This window comes from Hemitrygon akajei, chromosome 9 (assembly GCF_048418815.1).
Source record: "Hemitrygon akajei chromosome 9, sHemAka1.3, whole genome shotgun sequence".
NCBI classification, from domain to species: domain Eukaryota; kingdom Metazoa; phylum Chordata; class Chondrichthyes; order Myliobatiformes; family Dasyatidae; genus Hemitrygon; species Hemitrygon akajei.
Genome location: NC_133132.1, coordinates 54,916,873 through 54,938,292, shown reverse-complemented (window position 1 = coordinate 54,938,292; position 21,420 = coordinate 54,916,873). Strand labels below are relative to the sequence as shown.

The window sequence follows — 21,420 nt, the reverse complement described above, 5'->3', positions numbered from 1 at the left end:
CGTCCCTCAGCCACATCTGCTGGGTTCTTCCAGCACTTCGTTTGCTCAAACCTTTTCAGCGCTGCCCAGCTCCTGGGAATGAAGAATGAGAGAAGGAAGATCGAAGAAAACGTGAAAACAAATGATGGTGACTAAAATACCCTAAATTGTATGTATGCAAATGACCTGCAAAATCAAACAATGCAAGAAGGCGTTATTTAGACCCAATTTTCTGATAGTTTTTAAGAGCTATTCAAGGGGGACTGCAGTTTTCATTATGGAATATACATATCTGTGGTAAATTACCGTGGTAAAAAGGAGTAAAGTGCTGTGCTGCTGTTCGGCAACCATCCCGCAGGATATTCCGTCGGTACAACTTGATAGAGCTGCTTAGAAACCTGAGTACAAGGTCGGTATACGCATCAGCCAATCACGTGGCACCTTATTTACATATAAACGCATATATTTGCAACAGAGGGCAGTAATGATTCGGACACTATTAAGAGCCATGAGCTCTGTTTCATATTTATTTTCTTCAGTAGAGGGGTTTATTGTATTAGAGTGGAAAACCAACCCAAAATGCTACAAGTTAAAAGAGTAGGATATTTTCGTGCTTTATATAGCTGTGATGTGACATTTAAACAATGCCCGGATGAGCCTCAGTGGTCTGGGGTGCAGGCTTCAAACCTGTAGCTGTCTAGCGACAGAGTGGTTCAATTCCACCTTTCGGGCGTCCCGCGCTGAACGGGGCAAAGCATTTGTTTTACCATTAGCATCTCGCTCCAAACAAGGAACACAGAACCGTACCACACACACACACACACACACATTATGTTATAGGAATTCGGGCAGCGTCGTCCCGAAACGTCGACTGGCTATTCATTTTCATAGGTGCTACCTGACCTGCATTTTGGGTGTGTTGTCCTACATCTCCATCATCTCTTGCGTTTATAACAGTAACCAGCCCCTCGACTTTCCTTCTCTGCACTGAGCAGGATGCTGAACTACACTAAACCTCTTCTGATCCATATCCCGCCATCCCAGCATTTTGATGTGTCAACCTAAAACCTCTCAAATACCACTTCCACCACTGCAACTGGCAACCCATTCCAGGGGCCTACCAGTCTCTGTGCGTAAAATACAAATGTGCACATCTCCCTTTAACTTTCCCCCCTCACCTTAAATGCATACCCTCTAAGGCTTAATGTTCATATCCTGCAAGATAAGATTCTGACTTTCTACCCTATCTATGCATCTCATAATTTCAGCCTCCATCGTGCTGAGTAAACAACCCAACTTCTCTAACTTCTGACAATTTCTTCCCACTCCCTCCTACCCTCTTTTTCCATTCCCCATTCTGGTTACCTCTCACCCCATCACTTCTCCTTACCTGCACATCACCTGCCTCTGGTTGCCCTCCTCTTTTACCAGTCTGTGGACTTATCCTATTAGATTTTCTCTTCTTCAGCCCTTTACCTCTTCCACCTCCCCTCCCAGCTTCTTACTTCAATCCCCCCCCCTCACCCACCCACCTTCTCTATCACCTGTCGCCTACCAGCTTGTACTTCTTCCCTTCTTCCCATCATCTTATCCTGGCTTCTGCCCCCATTCCTTTCTAGTCCTGGGGAAAGGTCTTGGCCTGCAATGCTTACTGTATCTTCCCTTCCTTAGATGCTGGTCTGACTTGCTGAGTTCCTCCAGCAGTTTTGTCTGTCTTGCTCAAGTTTGTCTAATCGCTCCTTATAGCTCATACCCTCTAATCCTGGCAGCATCCTGGTAAACCTCTTCTGCATTCTTTCCAGTGGTTCCATGTCCTCCCCGTAACGGGGTGACCAGAAATGTACAATATACTCCAAGTTTGGAGTGTAATATTTCGGCTATCAAGTTTATCCTAGAATCAAATAATCACTTATCAATATTACACCACTGTTTACGGTCATCTTGACGGCTTTAGCAACTTCGGATTTTAAATGGAAATGAAAATGAATTGCAAATACTGGAAAACTGAAATAAAATAAGGAAATGCTGGAAAAGCTCAGGAGGTCAGGTAGCATCCCAGAATCCGAGTGGATGTTTCAGGTTCTGGTGTAGTATCTCTGACCTGAAACATTGTTTCTCTGTCCCCAGGCGTTGTAGAACCGATGAGTGGTTCCAATGTTTCCTCATTTAACTGGGGTTCACAAGCTCCCCAACCTCTGAACTAGAGGTTCCCAACAGCTTTTATGCCATGCACCCCCTACCATCAACTGAGGAACCCCTGGTCTAGAATGAGAGACTGTAAAGATGATCTTATGCCTGGATACATACACTATCCACTAGCCCTGACCTTGAAACCTTCACATGCATTCCCGATTCGCAAAACGTCGGACCTTGGATTTTAGAGCACAAGATTCAACAGGGGCACACTGGACTAGGTGAAAGCTATTGTGTCCTTGGACTAAAACGCCTCAGGAGTTTTCAGTGGAAATTCCCAACGTCATCAGACATTTGTTATAGAACGGGTGTCCAGAACCTTGGTCAGAGAGCGGGGATCTTATTAGAAGGAAACAAATCTTTGGATTGAAAGGTGAGTATATTCCAGAATATATTGCTTAGGCAGCTGAAGAGACAACTGATGGTTGAGAGCATGAAGATTTGTCCAGAATTGGACGAACACAAGATATTTGCCATGCAGATGGACATCCCAGTCTTCTTGTTATCCTTAGGTAATATTACTTGAGAAGGAAAAATAATCTGCTCATCACTGGGCTATAGTTGATGGAATCTTGCTGTATACCAATTTAATGCTGCTGTTTTGTACTTTACTGGTAGATAAACCTCAAGGGCCTTCAAGAGTTTCCAGGTGTCTGGGAACAGGAGGTAGCAATGCTGTCTTTGTCTTCCCTAAGACCATGAGACATGGAAGCAGAATTGGGCTGTTTGGCCCATCGAGTCTGTTCTGCTGATTGATCATAGCTGATTTGTTGTCCCTCTTAACCCTATTCTCCAGAAACTCAAGCATAGACTAGGAATGGTGAACCTTTTTGAGAGCATGTCTCCAAATTGACAATTCATTCATTATGTGGCGTGTTATATGACATGGATGATTATGGTCCCATAGCCATGATTGTTCTTGGCAAAATTTTCCTCCAGAAGTGGTTTGCCATTGCCTTCTTCTGGGCAGTGTCTTTACAAGATGGGTGACCCCCAGCCATTATCGATGCTTTTCAGATTTGGTCTGCCTGGCATCAATGCTGATATATCCAGGTCTTCTGATATGCATCAGCTACTCATACAACCATCCACCACCTGCTCCCATGGCTTCACATGACCCTGATTGAGTGTGGGAAGGGCGGCTATGCAGGTGTTACATCTTACCCAAGGGTAACCTGCAGGCTAGCAGAGGGAAGGAGTGTCTTACACCTTCTTTGATAGAGATATGTCTTCACCCCTAAATTGGCAATAATCTTCTCAAAATGTCCTCTCGTGCCATGGTCTCTACCAAAGGAGCTGTTGGCTGCTCCTTCCCTCTGCTAGCCTACAGGTCACCCTTGGGTCCTATTTAACACCTGCTTAGCCCCATGATCAGGGTCACGGGGAGCCACGGGAGCAATCAATTGATCAATCACCAACAAAAATGCTTGGGGCATTCTGGAGTATGGACTTCAATTCTGGCACCATCTGTAAGGAGTTTGTACGTTCTACCTGTGACCACATGAGTTTCTTCCGGCTGCTTTGGGTTCCTTTCTGAAAAGAGAGATGTAATTGGTGATTCAAATATATTTACCACATGCACTGAAAGCTACGACAGTGAAATGCATGGCCGTGTTCATTACCAGCACAACCTAAGGATGTGCTGGGGCAGGCTGCAAGTGTCACCACACATTCTGGTGCCAAATAGCATGTCCACGATGTTCAGCAGAGCAGCACAAGCAACAGGAATAACAACAAAACAACAACAGAACAAGCCCCTTTCCTCCCACCCACCCACTCACTCACACACACAGACAGGCCTCCAACCTATGATCCTTGGCCCAGACTCACTGACATTGAGCCTCGATTTCTGGATACACCATCTGGCCTCCAACTTGCAGACTCGCAGAAATCAGGTCTCTGCCTTGCAGACATCGGGCCACCTACTCATAAGCTCACAGACATCGGGCTTCTGCCTCCAACTTGCAGACATCAGGCCTCCGACATCTGGGCACCCCAAATTAGGGGCTTCAACCATCCAGCCTTGACTTCCGACTCATTATGGTGAATTTTGAGGTGGGATTTTAGGGAGAAAGAAAGGCAGTGTTGAATGTCATTAAGAATGATATTTTTTACTAGAGCAGTCAAACTAAACAAGGGAATATTTGCACATAGGATTCTGGTGATTCTGGGAAATCTGCATTTATTTCCACTCTTGCAATATTGTGTGGGCATTCAAACTCAACCACAATTTTACATTTTGTTTACTTTTTTATACATTACAATATTTAATGTGTCAAATTACAGCAGAACTAGTTCTGAAATGAGAAGTTACTCTCAGTTTTAGACGTTAACATATTGACATTCAGAAAGAGGAAGTTTTAGTAGTTTTGAAGCGCGTAAGGGTAAGGAAACCTATGTGATGCAATCAGATAATATCCCAGCAGACTATGGGAAGCAGTGGGACAGAACTGATAGGACTCCAGAAGAGATTTTTGTGTTTATGATAGCCATTATTTAAGAAAGGCTGCAAGGACACAGTAGGGAACTACAAGCCAGTGAGCCTGACATCAGAGTTGGGAAACTTGTCGGAGGGCTTGCTAAGAAACAGGATTTTGAAAGGCCAGGAAAAGGTTTGAAGAGAAATAGACCAAACACAGGCTAGCGGGACCAGCTTAGATTGGCATCTTGGTCAGCATTGGCTGAGCAGAGCTGAAGGGCCAGTTTTCCTGCTGAATTATTACTGAAGATTTTGCTAATAATTCCACAAGTAAAAAAATCACTGCAGGAACTTTAAGATTTGTTAAAAATCCTCTATACTTACCCTTCATAAAGGCATGTTTTTACATCTAACCGGAAATGACAAGAGATGCAGGAACATCTGAGTATTGCTCAATTATGTCAGTGAGGGAGGTAAGCATACTCCACACCACAATATTCATTATGATTTTAATACAGATCAAGAAGATAATTCAGAAAGTGCCCACTATCTATATCTGCAGATGTCACAAACCTTGTTCACAGCTAAGTGCTCTAGTTACAGGAAGAATAGGCTACTGACATAAAGAGAATCCTCCAAGAGGCCCACAACCTTGTCGTAGGGTTTGGAGGCTTGTGTGCCTCAATGACCTGGAGCGCTATGTTGGCTGGAGTCAGGTCCTTGTGCTTTTGCTCTTGGTAAACAGATCAAATAGTAGAGACCAGACTAAGAGCGGTCCAACGGACCTCCGGGTTTGGGGGTTCAGCTCAGGGCTGACAACCCTGAATGGTCAAAATAGAAATTGTTATTGAAACAGCAATGAAGACTCCTTCTGTACAGACAGAGATGGAGGACCTTCATTGCTGCCCTAAACACCAGCGGCGTGATGTGCAGTAAGTAAGTATGAAGAGAATAGTTGCTGAACTAATAATCTCTGTTCAAATCCAAGCAGGGATTTAAATTCAGTCAATAATCTGGGGCAACAGCTGGTCTTAGTAATCATAACCACAATTTTTACTGGCTCTTTGTTGTAAAAAAGCTGTGTAATTTAGTAGTGTCTTCGGGGAAAGGAATCTACCATCCTAACCTGCTCTGGCTGAATGTGACACCAGACTACAGCATGTGGTTGATTCTCAGAAACAGTGTTCACGACTCCCTCCTTAAGGGTAGTAGTAATATCCATATCCCAATAAATGAGGAAAAGGGCAGTGCACGGCTGGATTTCTATAGCTTGCCTTTAAATTGGCAAGAGTCATACAGTTTAAACAGGCCTTTGGAGCCACTGACTGCACCTATCTACTAACTGACCTACCCAGCAAGGTTCAATCCTAACCTCCAGTGTATGGAGTTTGCATCTTCTCATTAGCTTCATCTGAATGCTCCAGTTTCTTGAAGATGTGCAATTTGCTAGATTAGTTGTTGCTCCATGCGGCGCATCGGACGGCAACCTTGCCATTTCTTTAGCATTTGTCTGTCTTTTACGAGGCCATGTTGCTAGCTCGATATTGAACCCAGCGTGCATGCAAGGAGCTGGCCAGATTCGAACTTAGGACTACCCGCCTTGAAGTCCAGTGCCAATCCCAGTACACCACCAGCCAGCTTGCTAGGTTAGTTGGCCACTCTCAGTTGCCCTTCATGTGCAGGTGAGTGGTAGAAGCTCTGAGGGAGCTGACAGCACTGTGGAGAGAATGAAGTAGGAATGGTGTATCTAGGTGTTTGACAGTGGACACGAACACGGTCGGTTTCTATGACTCTATCCCACTCACATTTGACCCTCTGTCTTTGGCCTGCACAATATGAGCTAGAGGAACAGCCTTACATTTTCATTCTGGATATAATGCTGTCACCCTGACTCAGCACCAAGCTCAGCAGCGGAGACATGTGGGACTGCAGATGCTGGAACGTGGAATAACAAATCATCTGCTGTAGGAACTGAGTGGGTCAAGCAGCATCTGTGGGAGGAATGGAATTGTCAGTGTTTTAGGTCACAACCCCACATCTCACCACTCTCAGTCCTGATGCAGAATCTTGCCCTGAAAAGTCAATGATTAATTTGTTCCTCCAGCAGATTGTGTGAGGCATCAAATTTAACCATTTCAGATAACCGGCTTTTCCTGTACGAGTCAGACTGGTCAATCTTGATAGAAGTTCATGCACCAATAGCATTAACTCAGATTTTTGTTCTCCAAGGTTGCTGCCTGACCTGCTGGGGTATTTCCAACACTTTCTATTTTTATTTTACTCTTCCTACCTGTGGTATTGGTTTGCATTTCCTGTTAATGGTCTGCCCAAAGTTCACTGGACCGGTTCAACAGTTGGTGCAAAGACGTGAAAATCTGCAGACACTATAAATCCATTCAACACACACAAAATGCTGGAGCAACTCAGCAGGCCAGGCAGCATCCATGAAGAAGCAAACAGTCAACATTTCGGGCCAAGACCCTTCATCAGGACTGTGTCAACAGTTAGTTCAGTGAATTCACATAATTGCATGGCTGGTTACCTCAGCCACTTCCTTCATTAATATTTCCATAAGGTTGGTCAATGATTTGTGTGTGCCTGTGTGCGTATCTGTATAAATCCTCCAATTTCCCCTTCAGCTCACATCTGGCTTTAAAACTTTATTTAAAATTCCTGTTAGCCCCTCAAGCTATGCTGAGAAATGAAGTTTGATTGAATTTTATGTATGAATGTCACAAACTGCCTTTACATCACAGCTGCCCAGTTCCTTTGATGTCAGTAAACTTTGAGTTAAATGTTTATCATTTGTCCGGCTACAATTATTGCTCTGGAAAATGAATGACTTATCGTGTTTAACAATTAATAGGAAATTAAACTTGGGATCAGTCTGCCAACAAAATTAATTACTTCCTGTCAGAAACACTGAGTTTCACACGTACAGTACTATTTTCAAGCAAGAAGTGAGTTTAATTTTGATCTTGGTACTCTGCACACACTGGGCAGAAATTGTTCAAGTTGTTAGTTCCCAAACATATTCTCAAGGACAACCAGGAATAAGCAATAAATGCTGGCTTTAGCAGTAATGCCCAAGACTATTGATTATATCTATGTATACACACATTAAAAAAAACTTCCAGTAGTTAACTTCATGCCAGGGTATTGCTCCAAAAATCACAAGACATAAAATAAAATTTATTTTCTCATATCAAGTCATGAATGGTAATAATAAATAATAATTATATAGAGTCATAGAGTTAACAGCACAGAAATCCATCAAGTCTGTGCTGAACTTCAAACTAATTTATACTAATCTCATGTTATTCTTCCCACGTTCCCATTTATGACTACAAATGCCACAGTACCTTTTCCCAGTGTCGCGGAGTCTTAGGGATATACAACATGGAAGTAGGTCCTTCAGTAACCAAGTCCATGCTGACGGTCAATCACCCAATGGCAATAATCTTGTATTTATTCTCTCCAGAGTCTCATCACCTCTTCCCAGATTCTAGCACTCCCCTACACACTAGAGGCAATTTACAATGACCAATTAATCTACCAACTTTTACATCTTTGAGAAGTTGGAGGAAAATTGAGCATTCAGAAGAAAGAAATTGGAAGCACTCCATACAGACAAAGTCCAAGATTGGGATCAAAACTCCACCAATGGTACCTCATAATACTTCAGTACAGGAAAGAATAGATGATCATCTGTCAAATGTCAATGCTACTGAAGGGCTACCTGGATTTGAACCAGGGACCTTTCGTTGTGCAGACAAATGTTCTACCACTGAGCCATTGCTTCCCCATCCTTTCTGATTTATCCCACACTTATGGTATCCTTAAAGTAGTTTGGCAGCAGATAAAAGTTAAATTTATATAAGGAGAAAGAGGCTGAATTGGGAATAGAAGATAGTTATAAAGTCATAGAAGAGTACAGCTCAGAAACAGGCCCTTTAGCCCACCTAGCCCATGCTGAACCATTTAAACTGCCTAGACTAATTGACCTGTACCAGAACCATAGCCCTCCATACCACTACCATCCACGTACCTGTCCAAACTTCTTTTAAATGTTGCAATTGAGCTCGCAAGCGCCACTTCCACACTCCACACTCATTCCACACTCTCACCACCCTGTGAAGTATTTTCCCTTCATATTCCCCTTAAACATTTTGCCTTTCACCCTTAACCCATGACCTCTAATTGTAGTTCCACGCAACCTCAGTGGAAAAATCCTGCTTGCATTTACCCTGTTTATACCCCTCATAATTTTGTATACCTCCACCAAATCTCCCCTCAATCTTCTACATTCCAAAGAATAAAGTCCTAACCTATTCAATCTTTCCCTAGAACTCAGGTCCTCCAGTTCCAGCAAAATCCTTGTAAATTTCCTCTGTACTCTTTCAGTCTTATTTACATCTTCCCTGCAGGTAGGTGACCAAAAGTGCACATAATACTCCAAATTAGTTATGTGTGAAAGGGTATTTAAGAAGCCAAAGAGAAAGAAGAAGGCAACAGTGCGAGGCAAAGTGAAAGAGAATTAGCACAATAGAACTAAATGCTATTTTTTTCTGAATGCACATAGCATCCATAACAAAATGGATTGATTGTACAAATAGAAATAAGCAATGATGATCTGTTATCTATTACCCAGGCAGAATATGAGGTATGGTTCTTCTCATTTACATTTGGGCTCATCCCGGCAACAGAGAAGGCTGAGGACAGACAGGTCAGTGTGAGAATGGGAACGGAATCAAATCCAATCAAGTTTAATTATCATTCAGACCATGGGTACAGTCGAATGAGACAGCATTCCTCTGGGGCCTAGTTGCATAACATAACGTTCAAAATAGCAAGAGAGAAAAAACACACACACACACACACACACACACACGTCGTTATGCAAGAAAACACGTATGGTCCAAGTCCCTGAGTGACATGCAAATTGATTGTACAGCTCCCGGCAATCCAGCCTGTCCTTCCTCCTGTCAAACACTAGACGGCAGCACTGATGGGCGAGACCAACTCCCAACCAAGCACAGACTCCATGTGGCTATATATTGTCTTCAGCGTTGTCTCTCCTGGGCTACAGATGCAGGTTAGCTTGCTTGAGGCCTTGTCCTCATGCTGAAGTTGAACCAGCATGAAACCAAGAGCTAAGAATAGCCATTATGACAGTGTGCAGGCTTTCAACAAAAGCAGTCTCCTAGTTTGTGTATAGTCTCGCCAAAATTGAGGAGACCACATTGCAAGTACAAACATGTAGGCTTACAGTTTTGTTCTCTATTATTAGAGAATGATATGCTTGCTTTGAAGGTACTGTAGGGAAGGTTCATAAGGTTGATTCTTGTCATGAAGGGGTAAATGTGTGAAGATTTGGGCCTAACTCATTGGAACTTAAAGGAAAGTTAGCATCTCCAGACCAAATACCAATCTGACTTGGTGTCGTATCATTGAATCTTTATGGTTGCTAGATCAGAGTTTTAGAGGACCCTTCAGTATCGTGGAAGCTGCTTCCCTCCACAGAGTTGTGAGGTTCACTAAGGTTTCCCACCGTCTTGCAGATACCTGAGGACCAGTAACCCATTTTGGTCTTGTTGGTAACACCTACAGGTGAAGCATGGGTAAAAATTGTCTCCAATAACATTCAATTCCCTGGATTTCAATTGTCTCCAATAACATTCAATTCCTCATTTTCACCATGGATGTTCAGATCCTATACACTTCTATTCCCATCAAGCAGGCCTCAACGCTCTCCACTTCTTTCTTGACAAATGAAACCAACCAATTCCCCTCCGCCACCACCCTCCTCCATCTGGCAGAACTGGTCCTCAGCCTCAACTGTTTTTCCTTCAGCTCCCACCCACTTTCTCCAGACTCAAAGGGTAGCCATGGGCACCTGCTTGGTCCCCAGCTATGCCTGTCTCTTCGCTCGCTACTTAGAACAGTCCATGTTTGAAGCCTTCCCTCGTAATGCTCCCTAACTCTTCCTCCGCTTTATTGACAATTGCATTAGTACTTCTTCATGCAGCAATGCTGAGCTCATCAATTTCATGAACTTTGCCTCGAACTTCCACCCTGTCCTTAAATTCACTTTGTTCATCTCTGAGGCCTCCCTCCTCTTTCTCAACCTGTCTGGCTCCATATCTCTGTCTCCATCTGTGGAAGCAAACTGTCAACTCACATCTTTTATAAACCTACGGATTCTCACAATTATCTTGACTCTATCTCTACTCACCCTCTTTCCTTTAAAAATGCTAGTTCCTTTTCTCAGTTCCTTCATCCCAGGACATGACTTTCCATTCCAGGACATCAGAGATGCCCTCCTTCTTTAAAGAATAGTGTTTTCCTTCCTCCTCAACTGATGCTGCCCTGACATATATCCCCTCCATTTCCCGAGCATCTGTGCTCACCCCATCTCCCAACCGCCTTAACAGTGATAGAGTTCCCCTTGTCCTTACCTATCATACCATCAGCCTCCGTATCCAACACATTATCCTCCACAGCTTCCGCCATCTCCAAAGGGATCCTACTACTAAACATGCCTTTACCTCCATTTCCCTCTCCACTTTCCGCAAGGATCTCTCCCTCCATAATTTCCTTGTCCCATCATCACTTCCCACTAATCCCCTTCCTGGCACTTAGCCCTGCTAGCCTCCTTCCCCTACCCACAACTTTATATTCTAATGGCTTCCCCCTTCCCTCTCAGTCCTGAAGAAGGATCCATAGATGCTGCCTGACCTGCTGAGTTCCTCCAGCAATTTTTGTGTAAAAATCTTTGTTGATCTTGACCTCGTAGCCATGGAGTGTGTGAGAACAAAAGGGTGTAGCTGAAGCATACAATAAACAAGGGTCCTTTGTTGTCTGTCATCTATATCAGTGATCTGGATGATAATCTGGTTAACTGGATCAGTAAATTTGTGGAAAACACCAGGTTGGGAGTGTAGTGGACAGTGAGGAAGACTACCATGGCTTGCAGAGAGATCTGGATCAACTGGAAAAACAGGCTGAAAAATGGCAGATGGAACTTAATATAGACAAATGGCAGTTGTTGTAATTCTGTAGGACCAACCAGGGTAGGTCTTACTTAGTGAATGGTAGGGCACTGAGGAGTGTGGTAGAACCAAGGGATCTGGGAATACAGGTCCATAATTTGTTGAAAGTGGCATCACTGGTACATAGGGTCATTAAAAAAAAAAGCTTTTGGCACATTGGTCTTCATAAATCAATGTATTGAGTACAGGAGATGGGATGTTATGTTGAAGTTGTATAAGATGTTGGTGAAGCCTAATTTAGGTTATTCTCTGCAGTTTTGGTCACCTTCCTACAGGAAAGATGTAAGCAAGGTTGACAGAGTGCAGAGAAAACTTAAAAGGATATTGCTGGGTCTGGAGGACCTGAGTTATAAGGGAAGATTGAATGAGTAGGTCAGGACTGTATTCCTTAGAACATAGAAGACTAAGAGGAGATTTGAGTGAGGTATACAAAATTATAAGGGGTATAGGGTAAGATAGGGTAAATGCAAGCAAGCTTTTTTCACTGAGGTTGGATGGGATTACAACCAGAGGTCATGGGTGAAGGGTGAAAGTTGATAAGTTTAAGGGAAATATGAAGAAAACTTCTTCAATCAGAGGGTCATTAGAGTGTGGAGTGAACTGCCAGCACAAGTGGTGTATATGAGCTCGATTTCAACATTTGGAAGACGTTTGAATAGGTACATAGATAGTAGGGATATGGAGAGCTATCCTCCTGGTGTGAGTCGTTGGGATTAGGCAATCTAAATGGGTTTGGCATGGACTAGATGGGCTGAAGGGCCTGTTTCTGTGCTGTACTTCTCTATGGCTCTGTGACTGTATGACTCTAAGACTGCCTGACACAGAGTGCAGTCAGCTTCTGAAGAGGGAAACTTTTACTCTGAACATATCTATCAACCCACCCCCATGCATTAACAGTAATTTTAATTAAGATAAAAAGAACATTGATTTAGAAAGAAAACCTTGCTGGAGTACAGGCTGAGATAACATTTTAAGGTTATGTTCTGGACGTCAGAACTCAAGAGGAAGCAGGTGCTTTCCTATTGATAAATGGAACAAAATGCCAAGTCACTAAGGCAGAGAGATAATTCGATTAAATGCAAGGTGGTTTGAAACTTGAGTCAGAATCTAAGCAGAAATCCAAAGAAAAGAATGTATTTAAGAAAAAGCTATCTTGCTTAATTTCCAAATCTATTGCCACATGTCACATGACATACTTTAAATAATTAAAACATGCTGTTCTTGCAGAGGAGACTATACCGTTATTCCACATCCCGGTCAGATTTACAGATGTTGATTAGCCAGCAAAATCTTTTGAAGCATTTTTAATACCAGTGGAATAAATGATTGTGAGAAAGGAAGTTTGGAAATAAGCGTGAAGGTTGTCGCAGAACTGCCTCCTGTGCCCACGGGAGGTGTTGTGTAGCTGTAACAGAACTGGGCAACAGGCAGCAGCAAGCCCGGGAAGCTGTTGCCACCATCTGTCTGCTGGAAGGGCTAGCTAGGCACCTCAGCTTTGGACGTCATGGAAAACGTCTGAATCACAAGCGGAAAGAAAGCATGCACCTACACAAGAGGCTCTCAGCCCACCAACACCCCCCAAGAAGCACACGAACTGCCGTCTTTAATCAGCCTTTCAAACTTCCACAGATTATGGGCTGCCAGCTCTGTGAAGCGGCACGCAGATACAACCAGTGATTATGTCAGCAGTTTATTCATAGCCTGCCTCTTCATTAACTTTCAGCTCCTGCCTCCACCAACCTATGGAGGGGAAAATGGTCCAGTAAAATTAAAATACATGCAAAGTAGGTAGTGATCCAATGGTCTCACCTTCCTCAGGAATAATATGTTTTAGTCCACATTTTGGAATTAATATCTAGGATGGGATTGGAAGAGAATTTCTATAGTAGTGAATAAATTCTTCAGAAACAGTTGTCAATTGACTTATATAACTGACTACATAGGAGCGATTACAGACTGGAAACTAATCAGAATCAGATTTATTATCGCTGACTTGCAGGTTGTGAAAGTATCTAATATTGAAATAGTAGTTTTGTGGCAGCAGTACAGGTCCATAGATTACAAAAATAAATGAATTCATTCATTCATTATGTGCTGCATCATGTGACATGGGTGATCATGGCCTCTCGACCATGATGGTTCTTAGCAAATTTTTCTACAAAATTGTTTTGACATTGCCTTCTTCTGGGCAGTGCCTTTAAGACACAGGTGAGTCCAGCCATTATCAATACTCCAGAGGTTGTCTGCCTGGCATCAGTGGTCGCATAAACAGGACTTGTGACCATCCACCACCCGCATGACCACTGCACTACTTCACATGACACGAATCAAGAGGGCTAAGCTGGTGCTACACCTTGCCTAAGGGTGATCTGCAGCCTAGTGGGGGGAAGGAGTGCCTTGGTAGAGACACGTCTCCGATGCATCACCCAATCAAAAATACATAAATTGTGCAAAATAGAAGGAACAATGACATAGTGATCATAGGTTTATGGACCATTCAGAAATCTGATGGCAGAGGGAAAGAAGCTGTTCTGAATCATTGAGTGTGGGTCTTTAGGCATTTTTTAAAACCTCGCAATGGTAGCAACAAGAATTGGGGATGTCCCTGATAGTGAGAGTCCTTAGTGATGGATACCATCTTCTTAAGGCACCACCTCTTGAAGATGTCCTCAGTGGTGGCAAGGACTGGGGTTGTGGATCCGGCTTAGCCTACAAACATGTTGATTCTGTCGTGGAATCAAGGGGTTCGTGAGGCCTATATATACTGTAGAATGCTGGTTACCTGGGAGTAATTAAAGACTGTTATTGAATGGAGGAGTTCAGCTGGTTCTGGGGTACAGACTGGAATCTGTAAACCATTTTGTCTTTTTGTAGAAAAGATTCTGCAAATGCTGGAAATCCTGGCTTCTATCCCTTTTGTTTCTGGACTTGATGAAGGGCCTCAGCCTGAAATGTCAACTGTTTAGTCATTTCCGTCAATGCTGTTTGACCTTCTAAGTTCCACCAGCATTTTGTGTGCATTTCTCCATATACAGTGATTTTGCTGACTCTGTGGAATGCACACACCCGTGCCACGTACGTTGGAAATTACAATGAGGATGGACAACCAACAAAAAGTGAATTCATTGAGTCTATGTAAGACAAATGTAAGAGCAAATAAAAACACAACAGATGCTGAAAATCTAAAGCAAAGCACTCAACAGGTCAGCAGAGAGAGAAGCAGAATGAATGATTTATGCCAAAGGCACTGCAACAGAACAATTGCATACATGAGTGAGACACGAGAGTCTGAAATTGCTGAAATCTGGAGCAATGCACAAGAAGTGGAAGGGTCAGGCAGTGACTTTAGAGAGAAATGGACAGTCGGCATTTCAGGTCAGGATATTCATCTGGGCTCCAGAGAAGGACCTGAAATGTTAACTCCAGGTTTCAAACACTTTCTATTTTTGCTTCATGTCCATAGGTCAAATTTGACTCTCTCTTATTTCTAGGCATTCACTTTCATGAGGTGTGAAACAATGACTCCCCAGTGGACCTAACTTGTCCCACGTAATTATGGTAGCTTATGATTCACGGTCCCGGGGAGAGACAAGAATTCAGACATGAACTAGCCGGTTTGGAGAAGGGGAACTGATCTAAAGGCTCTCTGGCCTTCATGTCATCGCATTGTCTCTTTGCGCTTCAACTGGTATGTATTTTTGGCTTTTTATTTCCTATTCTCGTCTGTTTCATTTCCCTCTTTAACTCCTCTGACGTTTCCCTAACTTAACAAGTGAACTTTGATGCACAATGTTTGCACGAAAAGAAACACTATTGTAGCAGCTGAACAACTTAAGCATGTTCAAATGCTGAAGGGAAAATCCGACACTGCATCTGAGGATGGGTTTACCATTGTCATTGCAATGCCTTAACTTTATGTAGGAAGAAAGACAAGTGAGACAGCCTAAAGCACAATAAGAGGGTTGCACTATATATGTTAATATACTGTATATAATGTCAATAAAACCTTCGATACATTGTAGGAGGCTATTCAGCCCATCAGGCTATTCATGCCTACAGAGCTCTCTGATTTCCCCCACTAATTTTCCCCATAAACTGTCCCCTGGCACAACCAATGTTCGTGTCACTCTGAAATTTGCTAATTATTCACATCCAAGATGTTAGTATATAATCACAAACATCAAAGGTCCTATTACCAATCCTTATGGTAGACTATAGGCTACAGATTTCTATTCACAAAAGCATGCCCCGTCCACCATTCTCTTCCTCCTATCACCAAGCCAATTTTGGATCCAGTTTGCCAGCTTTCCTTGGATCTCATAAACTTTAGCCCTCTTCATGCCATGCAAGACCTTGTCAAAAGCCTTACTAATGTCCACTGCTCTCCCTTCATCAGTCTTCTTGGTTACATCCTCAAAAAAACTCAGTTGATTACATGTAATCAATGCAATGCTGCATGTTTAACATGAACAATACCTCTGTGACTCAGAGGAGAAAACAAATACATCCTGAGGAGACAGGAGGAATGAGTCATCCTGGATTATTCAGACACCTCGAAAAGGCTGATTAAAAATGATCCTTTGCAGAATCCCCAGGATATGACCTTTTAAAGTAAAGTGAGGGAAGACCCCAGCAAAAGTTAAACCAGTGATTATTGATCATTAATAAAAGATTGACTATAACTTAATCTAAAAATAGATGCTGATGTGAAATCTGTAAACTAGAATTTCTTTTGAATTATTGTGTAATGTGAATCTATTTACATCATGTGGATCAGAGCTGGAAAATTTCACTAACCAGTTGGCCTATTAGTTGTTAGTTTCCATTCTCCATAAGCTGAAAAACAAAATCATTTTCTGGCTTGCCAGACAGAGAGAGAGGATGTTTCCTTTTCCATTTCCAACCCTTCAGTTGTGTGTGTCTTCAGCAAGTTTCATATTTTTCTCATCTTGTAGAGCAGAGGCACCTATGAACCCCTTGCTTAATGGTATTGGTCTATGGCATTAAAAAATGTTTGGGAACTGCTGGTGTAGAGGCACACCTTTGACCTGCTTGCACTTTGGGAAGACACAAATGAGGGTAGGACTCTCATAGTGAATAATAGGGCCCTGGGGGGTGTTGTAGAACAGAGTGACAAAGGAGTAGACGTTCTCTGAATGCGGCACGGCAGGAAGGTGGTGGTGAGGAAGGTTTTTGGCACACTGCCCATCATCAGTCGGGTAATTGTGTACACAAGTTGGGATGTTATGTTACAGTTGTACAAGAAATTGGTGAGGCCAAATTTGGAACATTGTGTTCAGGTTTGGTCACCCAGTTATAGGATTTCATTAAGCTGAAAAGAGTGCAGAGTAGATATAAGAGAATATTTCCAGGGCATGAGGGACTGAGTTATGAAGAGAGGTTGAACAAGTTAGGACTTTTTTTTATTGGAGTGTAGGACAATGAGCGGTGAACTTCTAAAGGTGTATGAAATCATGAGAGCATAGATGTGGTCAATGCTCACAATCTTGGGGAATCAAGAATTAAAGGGTATGGATTTAAGGTGAAGGATTTAGTAGGAAAATGAGGAGGAATATTTTCACCCAAAGGATGGTCAGTATACGGAATGAGATGTCAGAAGATGCATTATTAACATTTATAATGCATTTGGATAGAAAAGGCTTAGAGCAGAGGTTTCCCACCTGGGGTCCACAGACCCCTTGCTTAACGGTATTGGTCCATGACGTAAACAGAGTTTGGGGACCCCTGGTTAGAGGGATATGGACTAAATGTCAGCAGATGGAATTAGCTTAGATGGGAATTTTGGTTGGCAAAGAAAAGGTGGACCAAAGGACTTGTTTCCATGTGGCGGCAGTATTCTATGACGTTCTTCGATATTCATCTTTTCTATACCCTCATTTTATACACCTCAATTCAGTTCCCCCCTCAGCCTCCTCTGCTCCAAGGAAAGCAAGCCAAGCTTATCCATAGTCTCTCATAATTCAATTCTTCCAACTCAAGCAACGGCCTGCTTAATCTCCTCCAGGCCCTTGCTGGTGAAATCACATTCTTCCTCTACTGTGGTGACCAGAATTACACACAAAACTCCACCTAAAGCTTAAGCAAAGTTTTTTAAAAGTTGTACCACCGCCTCTATGCTTTTACACCTTTGGAGATATGGGATGAAACCAGAGCACCTGGAAGAAACTGCATGGTAGGACGTGCAAAGTTCATTCAAACAGTGCCAGAGTTCAGGATCGAACCAGGGTCATGGAAAGTGTGAGGGAGGCAGCAGCTCTATTAGCAGTGCCAGTGTGCTACCTTAAGGTCTTTGATAGCTCTAATCCATTCATCTACAGCCCTTCGGTATGCATTTACCTCTCCACATCTTGTCTTCCAACACTATAACTAAAGAAAAAGGCAGTCTAACTAAATATGAGGGGGACATTGAGGGAGGTTCAGACTATAGTTAACTCCAGAAGGCATTGCTAAAATCTATGGGATTTTGACCCCTTCTGTGATGCCAGAAATTCCAGGCAGAGTATTTAATTTTTCCCATGGCAAATGTTTTATAACTGCATTACATGATAATCTTAAAAAGGCTACCTCATAAAAATGACAATAAAACTATTGAGTAATTCACAATCTCATCTTTACTTGGCAACGCACATGAAGTGCTGGAGGAACTTAGCAGGCCAGGCAAAATCTGTGGAAAAGAGTAAACAGTCAATGTTTTGGGCCAAGACCCTTCGTCAGGACTGGGAAAATCTGTGGATAAAAGTGAACAGTCAATGTTTCAGGCCAAGACTCTTCACCAGGACTGGGAAGGAAGGGAAGAAGTCAGAGTAAGAAGATGGGGTGGGAGGGGAGGAAGAAATACAAGGTGGTAGGTGAAAGGTGAAACCGGGAGGTGGGGGAAGGGGTGAAGTAAAGAGCTGGGGAAGTTGATTGGTGAAAGAGATACAGGGTTGGAGGAGGGGGAATCCGATAGAAGCTATAAAACTATGGAAGAAAGGGGAGGGGGAGGAGTACCAGACGGGGGTGATGGGCAGGTGATGAGATAATGTTAGAGAGGGAAACAGGATTGGGGAATGGTGAAGGGGCATTGGTTTTCTCATCTTTACTTGTGTCAGAATCTTGTAAAGTACATACGCAACTCTACCAGTTCATTTTGTGCATTAAACACGCATCTTGGGTAACAAGGCAGCATCTATGGAGGGAAGTGGTCATTTGACATTTCAGATTTGGACCAAAAGATAAAGGTAGCCAGTAAAAAGGAGGCAAGGAAAAGGAATGCAGCAAGTGAAGGAGGGGATAGGCAGATGGGGGAGTGGAGAGTGGGTGTGTTGTCAGGAGTTGGCAGGTGATAGGTATATTCAGGTGAAGGAGGGGATAGGCAGATGGGGGAGTGGAGAGTGGGTGTGTTGTCAGGAGTTGGCAGGTGATAGGTAGATTCAGGTGAAGGAGGGGATAGGCAGATGGGGGAGTGGAGAGTGGGTGTGTTGTCAGGAGTTGGCAGGTGATAGGTAGATTCAGGTGAAGGAGGGGATAGGCAGATGGGGGAGTGGAGAGTGGGTGTGTTGTCAGGAGTTGGCAGGTGATAGGTATATTCAGGTGAAGGAGGGGATAGGCAGATGGGGGAGTGGAGAGTGGGTGTGTTGTCAGGAGTTGGCAGGTGATAGGTATATTCAGGTGAAGGAGGGGATAGGCAGATGGGGGAGTGGAGAGTGGGTGTGTTGTCAGGAGTTGGCAGGTGATAGGTAGATTCAGGTGAAGGAGGGGATAGGCAGATGGGGGAGTGGAGAGTGGGTGTGTTGTCAGGAGTTGGCAGGTGATAGGTAGATTCAGGTGAAGGAGGGGATAGGCAGATAGGGGAGTGGAGAGTGGGTGTGTTGTCAGGAGTTGGCAGGTGATAGCTAGATTCAGGTGAAGGAGGGGATAGGCAGATGGGAGAGTGGAGAGTGGGTGTGTTGTCAGGAGTTGGCAGGTGATAGGTAGAGGCAAGAAAGGGATTAAATGAAGGAATATAATAGGAGAGGAAGGTGGAACATGGAATCAGGTGAGAGGGGTAGAGAGGGCAGAGAGAAGTAATGGGATGGGTTCACCTTGGGTAGTTACGATTTCACGGAGGTCCGACACAAGATTAGATGAGTCGATTGTCACATAAACTAGGTGCATTGAAATTCTTTGCTCGCCTGTTAATAATTGAAGGTTCAGTCAGTCGAGAGATACACACCCCTTTGGGATGCTCCCTGTAGGTTAGTTAATAAGGTTAGACTAGATGGAGTGAGAGTAACATACTGGCATGGACGGAAAAGTGGTTGTCATTCAGAAAGCAAAAAGAAAATAAATAGAAACTGTTCAGGTTGGCAGGTTGTCTCTTGTGGGTTGCCACTGGGATCCGTACTTGGGGCCCCAGCTATTCAAAATCTGTATCAGCAGTTTGGCTGAGATAAACTTCACAGATCCACTGCCCTCAGGGGCAAGAATGTTCCCCTCAATTCTGTTATAACTGACTGATCTCTTATTCTTAGATGATGACCTCTGCTCCCGAATCCCTGTCCAACCCAAAAAGAACATCCTTTCTGCATCTCATCAGACCATTCCTGTTAGTATGTTGTGACCCCACTCACAGCCATCCTGCTCTTGAACTTAGATTTAATGCTGAAATTTATTTACAGGTGAAATTTTAACCAGAGCTCAACCTCGCTTGTAAAATCCCTGTGATGTTATCACATGGAAAGATCCTGATGTACCGGCCTATGTTTATTCCTCACTAACAGAGAAGCTAAGTGCATCATCTCTAACGCAATTTACGTGATCGCTATCATGTTGTGTATGCCAATTGCCAACTTACTTTACAAAAGTATTTTGCTGTGGATGAGGTTAGAGTCACAAAGTTAGTCAAGCACAGAAACAAGGCCCCAATCAACCCCGTGGATCAATTCGTCTGCCTGAGCTAGTCCTATTGCCCACTTTTGGTCCTTATCCCTCTGAACCTTTTCTATCCATGTACCTATCCAGAATTGTTCTAGATGTTGTAATTGCACCCACCTATACTACCTCATCCAGCAACTCATTCCACATACCCATTATGTTCTGTATGAGAAAATCATCTGTCAGGTCACCTTTAAACTCTTCCCTTCTCAGAATAACCTTTCCCCTCTAGTTTTAGACTTCCCTACATTTGTGAAAAATACCATGGCCACTCACCTTATTAACCCCCTTTGTGCTTTTATATCACCCCCTCAGCCTCCTACACTCTGGAGAAATCTGTCCCAGCATATCAAGCCTCTATCTATTATAACTCAAGCCCACCAGTCCCAGTGACATGCCTGTGACTTTTTCTGCATTCTTCAAGCTTAATGGCATCCTTCCTATAGGTGGGAATCTAGAACCACACACAATACTCCCAAGTGTAGGTCTGCCTGTGGTTTGTACAGCTTGTGAAAGGCACAATAAAATGCCATGTTTTCTTTTTTATCTTTGACATGACCTGGTATTTAAATTATAAGGCCGCCTTTTGAAAGCTTATATCGTCAGTTTGGGGTGAATATGGCACGCAAACCACAGCTTGCAAGACATTGACTTTTAAAGAAATGTTCTGAAACTGCAGTGACGACAATATGTGACTTTAACAAGCACTTGATTCCTCTGTTCTGTGCTTCACATGTTCATTAAGTCATTTGATAAGGAAGTTGAAAATGGTATTCCTTCCCCTTTCAATGTAGATTGAGAAGTATAAGTGGCAACAGGGTCAACCCACTTTTTTATATTAAGGCATTACAGAACTGAGGT

The 21,420-nt window shown here is 43.2% G+C and overlaps 1 non-coding gene across 1 annotated transcript; it reads left to right on the top strand.

The window, feature by feature from the left end:
* The first annotated feature begins 625 nt into the window (after positions 1-625).
* On the top strand, positions 626-712 carry trnastop-uca (transfer RNA opal suppressor (anticodon UCA)). The gene has a single exon. It is a non-coding gene; the product is annotated as a tRNA-Sec (tRNA).
* The last annotated feature ends 20,708 nt before the right edge of the window (positions 713-21,420 follow it).